Genomic DNA, 8522 nt, shown 5'->3' with positions numbered 1-8522 from the left:
CCGCCTTGCAATGCCGAAGACAAATCTGCGCGCCGGACTCATCGTCATTGAAGCCTGGTTCGGGGGCTACTGAGGGAGTCCCGGATTAGGGGGTGTCCGGATGACCGGACTATAACCTTTGGCCGGACTCCTGGACTATGAATATACAAGATTGAAGACTTCGTCCCGTGTCCGGATGGGACATTCCTTGGCGTGGAAGGCAAGCTTGGCGATACGGATATGTAGATCTCCTCCCATTGTAACCGACTCTGTGTAACCCTAGCCCTCTCCGGTGTCTATATAAACCGGAGGGTTTTAGTCCGTAGGACGAACAAAAATGATACCATAGGCTAGCTTCTAGGGTTTAGCCTCTTTGATCTCGTGGTAGATCTACTCTTGTACTACCCATATCATCAATATTAATCAAGCAAGAGTAGGGTTTTACCTCCATAGAGAGGGCCCGAACCTGGGTAAAAACATCGTGTCCCTTGTCTCCTGTTACCATCTGCCTAGACGCATAGTTCGGGACCCCCTACCCGAGATCCGCCGATTTTGACACCGACAACACCTAATACGGTGCGCGCTCAAGCATCCTTGTTAATAAAGGATCCAGCGAGCCTTCGAGAAGGGGGGCCAAACACCTGATCCTCTCCGCCTTTCTTATCTAGCCCTGGCCGAGAGCAATGTTTCAGAATGATGTTGTTACAAATATAAAGGACGGCATGTTCGGTCGCGGAATTACTTACTTGGGTATCTGAACGGTTGCAGGTGAGACCCGCATCCTCGGTGGTGTCCGGACACTTTATTCGTGATCCGAAGAACAAATACATCCCTTCGAGTGTCACGCTGAAGAATTGTTGAATAGTTCGTGGTCCTTCTGGGTTGAACTCCCACATACGGAGAGATCGACGTTGGCATGGCAGGACCTGATGAACTAGCATTACTTGCATTACCTTGACGAGACTGACATCCCTCTCGAGGAGATCTCGGATCTGGCTTTGCAATGCCAGCACGTCAGTAACTGGCCCCCAGTCCAGCCCCTTGTTGACCCATGACGCTAGTTGAGGCGGAGGGCCCGGGCGGAAGACAGGGGGGCCATCCACTTTGTACCCCGGGGAGCTGTGATGTAAAACTACTCTCGTTGCCATAAATCAGACACCACCGGGAAGGAACCCTTTGGCCACGGGGCGTCGGCGCCTTTGCTTATCATGGCACCTCCGCACTCTGTGTGTCACCCATCAATCATCTTCGGCTTCACAGTGAAGGTCTTGAGCCATAGGACTAAGTGTGTGGTGGTGCGGAGGAAGGCCTCACACACGACGATAAACGATAAGATGTGAAGGATGGAATCTTGAGCTAGATCATGGAAATCTAGCCCGTAATAGAACATGAGTCCTCTCACAAAGGGATCAAGACTAAAACCTAGCCCTCGGAGGAAGTGGGAAACAAATATGACACTCTCATTGGGTTTGGGAGTGGCGATGACCTGCCCTTGAGCAGGCAGCCTGTGCAGTATTTCGGCGGTGAGATACCTGGCCTCCCTAAGATTCTTGATGTCCTCCTCTGTGACAGAGGAGGCCATCCACCAGCTTTGAAGGTTGGATCCGGACATGGTTGAAGGTCCGAAGCGCTTAACTTGAGCCTTGGGTGTTGGAACTCGAGGTGGGGAAGGGAAGGATCGAGCGTGGGAAGAAAAGGACAAGCCTTGGCCCCTTTATAAAGAGGACGAATATCAAGCATCCCCCGTGTGGCCGTTTGGAACTTGCCTAAAATCGAGGAGTCATACTAACAAGCGCGGTTGGGTTACCCACACCCGTATTGATGAGAATCTCGTGATAAGGGGAACACGATCTCTGCTTCGACAAGACGTGCTAATAAAACTGCCTCGCAACACATGCAGTGGCAGGCTGGGAAAAACGGTTCGTAATAACTGGGCTGTGTCGTGATGTTACACTATTAAAAGTTGTCAGCAGATTAGATTTGTGGAATATTGTGCTCTCTACGGTGGTATGTGGAAATTTGTTCTGCAGAGCCGGACACGATCCTTGTGTTCAAAATGTTCTATGGAGTATTCAGAGAAGGAATCCGCCTTGCAATGTCGAAGACAATCTACACGCTGGACTCATCGTCATTGAAGCCTGGTTCAGGGGCTATCGAGGGAGTCCTGGATTAAGGGGTCCTCGGACAGCCGGACTATATGCTTTGGCCGGACTGTTGGACTATGGATATACAAGATTGAAGACTTCGTCCCGTGTCCGATTGGGACTCTCCTTTGCATGGAAGGCAAGGTTGGCAATTCGGATATGTAGATCTCCTTCTCTGTAACCGACTCTGTGTAACCCTAGCCCCCTCCGGTGCCTATATAAACCGGAGGGTTTAGTCCGTAGGACAACAACAATCATAATCATAGGCTAGCTTCTAGGGTTTAGCCTCTACGATCTCATGGTAGATCAACTCTTGTAATACTCATATCATCAAGATCAAGCAAGCATGAAGTAGGGTATTACCTCCATCGAGAGGGCCCGAACCTGGGTAAACAGCGTGTCCCCCGCCTCCTGTTACCATTAGCCTTAGACGCACAGTTCGGGACCCCCTACCCGAGATCCGTCGGTTTTGACACCGACACTTATCACACCCGATCATCACGTGGTGTCTCGGCACGACGAGCTGTAGCAACGGTGCATACTCAGGGAGAACACTTAAACCTTGAAATTTAGTGAGGGGTCATCTTATAATGCTACCGCCGTACTAAGCAAAATAAGATGCATAAAAGATAAACATCACATGCAATCAAAATATGTGACATGATATGGCCATCATCATCTTGTGCCTTTGATCTCCATCTCCAAAGCACCGTCATGATCTCTGTCATCACCGGCTTGACACCTTGATCTCCATCGTAGCATCATTGTCGTCTCGCCAACTATTGCTTCTACGACTATCGCTATCGCTTAGAGATAAAGTAAAGCAATTACATGGCGATTGCATTTCATACAATAAAGCAACAATCATATGGTTCCTACCAGTTGTCGATAACTCTGTTACAAAACATGATCATCTCATACAACAATTTATATCACATCATGTCTTGACCATATCACATCACAACAAGCCCTGGAAAAACAAGTTAGATGTCCTCTACTTTGTTGTTGCAAGTTTTATGTGACTGCTACAGGCTTCTAGCAAGAACTGTTCTTACATACGCATCAAAACCACAACTATTTTTCGTCAAGTGTGTTGTTTGAACATTCAAAGGACCGGCCATAGTCAAACTCGATTCAAGTAAAGTTGGAGAAACAGACACGCACCAGCCACATGTGTGCAAAGCACGTCGGTAGAACCAGTCTCATGAACGCGGTCATGTAATGTCGGTCCGGGCCGCTTCATCCAACAATACCGCCGAATCAAAGTAAAACGTTGGTGGTAAGCAGTATGACTATTATCGCCCACAACTCTTTGTGTTCTACTCGTGCATATCATCTACGCATAGACCTGGCTCTAATACCACTGTTGGGGAATGTAGCATGCAATTTCAAAAAAAAATCCTACGATCACGCAAGATCTATCTAGGAGATGCATAGCAACGAGAGGGGAGAGTGTGTCCACATACCCTCGTAGAATGAAAGCGGAAGCGTTAGTTAACGCGGTTGATGTAGTCGAACGTCTTCACGATCCAGCCGATCCAAGTACCGTACGTACGGCACCTCTGTGTTCAACACACGTTCAGCTCAATGACGTCCCTCGAACTCTTAATCCAAGTACCATACTGTACGTACGGCGGTGTGGCGACGATGTTGATGATGTGATCCGCGCAGGGCTTCGCCTAAGCACTACGACATTATGACCGGAGGAGGAAACATAACAATCTTTGATTAATGAGCTAGTCAAGTAGAGGCATACTAGGGACACTATGTTTTGTCTATGTATTCACACATATACTAAGTTTCCATTTAATACAATTCTAGCATGAATAATAAACATTTATCATGATATAAGGAAATATAAATAACAACTTTATTATTGCCTCTAGGGCATATTTCCTTCAGACACAACAGCACAAAGTTAAGTATCTATGGCATGTTTATAAATCACACGACAACAATATACTGCAACTGGTCACGACAACGAGGCCCACATAGTAGTGGTGTAGGTAGTTTTGGCAACGTTAGCAATAGCAACTTATAGCTGGCGTACCAATTTGGCATACACCAGCACTATTTGAAAAAAATAGTGTTGGCGTTGATGAAAAACGGTGTGCCACAAACGGAAGTTGTGGCTAGCCGTTTTCCACTAGTGCCATCTTATAGATGTCCCTTTTGCCTTCCTTCGTGTCTAACCGCTGGTAAAGGTCCTCATACGCGTGACCCCTTGCTTCACTCACAGTTTGCTTTGTGGCCTTCTCTGCCATCGTGTACTTCTCTATGTTGTTTGCACTCCTATCCAGGTAAAGGTGTCTAAGACAATCTTTCTTCTCCTTAAAAGCCTTATGGACATCATCATTCTACCACTAGGTATATTTAGCTCCGATTCTACTTTCCCTGGACACCCAAACTCCTCTAAGGCCACCTTATAAATGCAACTCACCATCTTCATCCACATATTTTCTGCACTACCTCCTTCCTCCCAAGGCCCCTCCTTAATGACCCTCTCCTTAAACGCTTGAGCTACCTCCCCCTTGAGCTTCCACCACTTCGTTCTAGCGACTTTGGCACGGTTATCCCATTGGACACGAATTCAAAGGCGGAAGTCAGCCACCAAAAGCTTGTGCTGAGGGGCAACACTCTTCCAGGTATCACCTTACAATCTAGGCATGTATGCCTGTCTTCTCTCCTCGAGAGGATGAAATCAATCTGGCTAGAGTGTTGACCACTACTAAAAGTCACTATATGTGATTCTCTCATTTAAAGAGGTTTTTCGCTATGATCATGTCATAGGTATAGCAAAGCTTAGCACATCGTCTCGTTCTTGATTCCTGATGGCATAGAAAAAGCCCCCATGCATCCCTTCAAAACCAGTCTTAGATGTACCAACATGGTATGGAGGTCTCCTCCTATGAAGAACTTCTCTCCAATAGGTACACTCCTAACCATGTCCTCTAGGCCTTCCTGGATATCCCCTTTAGTGTTCTCATTGTGGCCTACTTGTGGGGCATACGCGCTGATAACATTGAGAACTAAGTCCCCGACCACCAGCTTAACCTGGATAAATCCGCCCCTCCCCCCCCCCACACGTCTATTGACGTCTACCACTCCATACTTGAGGCTCTTATAGATTAAGATGCCTACTCCATTTCTGTTTACAGCCGTCCTCATGTACCACAGCTTGAAGCCGATATCATCCACCTCCTTAGCCTTCTATTCCCCCATGAGTTCTTTTTGTTTTTTTGGAACAAATTGTAAATTTCCTCTATTTCTGTAGTTCCACTTCACAATTTTATTGCATGTTCCCGTTGGAAGGGCCAAGGCCTAACTTGGCTAACCTGCAAGCCAGCCCAAGCCGTTTTGGTGGGGATAGGTAGAGATTAAGGATGACAATTTTACTCGTACCCGCAGATATCATACCCACATGGGCAGGGGATTGGCATAATTTTATACCCATGGGCAGTACCCGTACCCTACCCGTTAAGTCGTGGGTAGGGCACGTGTATAGCCTTGTACCCATGGATATACCCATACCCTACCCATTTATACTAACATGTGGACCTTACCCCTGCAACTCCAACATATGCTAGTTTTTGCTAGTAGCTGCAGTTTGTGCTAGTTGCTGATTGTGTTAGTTGATGGGTGTTATGGATGTTTTTTATTTTGTTACTTGTTGGATATTATTTGGTGAAGTATATCGTCGTGAGCTTGTGAATCTATGCTAAAGTTGTCAGCATTGTCAATTTGAATTGAGATAATTGTCATGTACTCATTTATCTCTTATTGAGTTCAAATAAATGTTTTTCTATCAAATGTGCTATCGATAAATGTAAAATTGTGAATAACTTGTGAACAATTTCCATATTCAGGATTTTTAGAAAATATTCAAACATTTGAAATTTTGTGAAAATTTTGCAAACTTACATACATTTTTTTCATTTATGAATTGTTTTGAATTCACAAATTTTTATTAAAATTTACACAACAAAAAAATCAAACTCGCAAACATTTTTAATTTTTTTTGAAAAAGTTGTTGAAATCATGTACATTTTTAAACCTGAGAACATTTTTTGATTTCATGAACATTTTATGAATTCACAACCATTTTTGAGTTTTTGTGAACATTTTAAAATGCATGAAGATTTTTTGAATTCACCACCTGCTTTAGAAATCATGGATAATTTAGAAATTCATGAATATGATTTCCTGAACATATTTTCAATTCAATAACATTTTTAAATTAGCAAAAAAAAATTGAACACAAAAAACTTTTTATATTGTGATAAAATAGGAGATTTGATAATATTTGATGTAATTGTGATGTTTTTTCCGTCAATTGAATTTTTTAAAATTTTGTTAAAGAAAAGCAAAAAATAAAAAGGGAAAAGAAAGGAAAGAAAAAACAAAACATAACACTAGGCTTGAAATGGGCCGGCCCGAAGACAATGGGTGGCCAACCGAAGCAGTGCACGATCTGTCGGGAGCTCCTATAGGGAAAGTCCTATCGGCTGCATAATGCGGCAGATTGTCGTCGATCCGCACAGGGCAAGCGATCAGCGAGAGCATGGGCAAGCCCAATAATTAATAAGGAACGCGATACAGCATCGACCAGTTTTGGGAACACTCTAGGAGCTTCTAGTCGGTCTTTTCTAGTCTTAGGAACCTTGTAGAACGTAAGGGAAGCTTTTTGGACCGGGTTTTATGTCTTTTTCTGTTTCTTTTTCTTTTTTTCTGTTTCTTTTTGTTTTCCTTTTCTTCCCTTCTTCTTTTACTTTTTTATTTCGTATTTTATTTTCCTTCATTTATTATTTCATTTTTTCCTTTCATTTTTAAGAAATTTTCAGAAATATTAAAAAATGTTCGCATTTTTAAATTTGTCCGTTTTTTCTAAAATGTTCCAGTTTTGAAATGTTGTTCACAAAATATCAAAAAAATAAGAATTTTAATATTTGTTTTCTACTTTAATTTTTTTTCAAAAATTAGAAAATACATAATTTCAAATTCAAAAATATTTCATTTCAATTTTTTTCACGAATTCAGAAAATGTTTGGGAATTCCAAAAGATGTTCCCAATTTCAAAATTTGTTCACAAATTCAAAAAATGTTCATGTTTTCAAAATTTGTTCACAAAATAACAAATTATTCCGAGTATCTCAAAAAAATTTCACCTTTGATTTGTTTTTACAAATTTAAAGAATGTTCGGGAATTTTCACTTTCCAAATATGTTCACGAATAAAAAAGCTTGTTTTCAAGAATTCAGAAACATTTCAGGGAATTTCATAAAATGTTCGCATTTTAATAAATTTGTTCATGAATTTAATAAAAAAGTGGATTAGTAAATTGTGTTCTAGTTTTTTGAAAAAATATTTTTCATTTTAAAAAAATTCTTCGTGATTAAAAAATTGTTCTCCCTTCGAAATTTGTTCCTTTTTCGAAAAATTGTTTGGATTTAACAAAATGTTGGACTTTTTATAAATTTGTTCAGATATTAGAAAATTTTCATTTAAAAAATATTTACTTTTGGCAAAAAAGAAAATCACATTTGTGGCTTATAGTTCGTATACACGGGGCTGCTATTTTAGACACCTAATCAAAGTAAAGAATGTGGTCAGCGACGCTGTGCACAAGAATGAGGACCTAGGTTCGATCCCTCATAGAGATTTGTGTTTACGCAAATTTGTGATGTCTGGTCCGCGGTCGTTTACTTCTTGTAGTGTCGCGCTGTTAATGTGTCAGTATGACTTGCATGTTTCAGTGGCTAGCGCCGTGCGCAACCCACCATGAGGTCGCGTGTTCAAACCCTAGTGCCCGCGCGCTCCCTTTTTCTTATTTTTTTCACGTCGCTAACACGTGCACCCCGTTCACTGCAAATGGGCCGGCCCAGGCGAATCCCCCTGTGCTGCGTCAAAACAGTCGGCCCTTCGCACAGGGTGCGCCCCGATTGGGCCACTCCATTTGTGACGCAGCGAGTGAAGTGGGAGCACGCGCCTGTAATGATTGACACTGTAGCGGCTCCACTGTAACAACCAGCCTTCTCTGAAAATAAGGCACTGCAGTGGACCGGCCTGCAGAGATTTGTACTGTATTTTTCAAAAAGACGAACAAAAATTAGAAACCATAAAAGTATTTTGAATTTGAGAACACATTTTTTGAAAACAGGAACATTTTTGAAATTACAAACAAATTTTGAACACGCAAACATTGTTTGAAGCTTCCCGAACAAATTTTGAATTTATGAACACATTTTGAAAATGAATTTTTTTTTTTGAAATTCTGAACAAAATTTTGAAACCACAAATATTTTTTGAAATTCTGAACATTTTTTGAAACACGAACATTTTTTGAATTTGTGAACAAAATTCAAAACGATTTTTTGGACATTCTGAACAAATATTTGAAAT

Source organism: Triticum aestivum, chromosome 1B, assembly GCF_018294505.1.
Source record: "Triticum aestivum cultivar Chinese Spring chromosome 1B, IWGSC CS RefSeq v2.1, whole genome shotgun sequence".
In the NCBI taxonomy this organism is placed as follows: domain Eukaryota; kingdom Viridiplantae; phylum Streptophyta; class Magnoliopsida; order Poales; family Poaceae; genus Triticum; species Triticum aestivum.
This window is presented reverse-complemented; position numbering follows the sequence as displayed.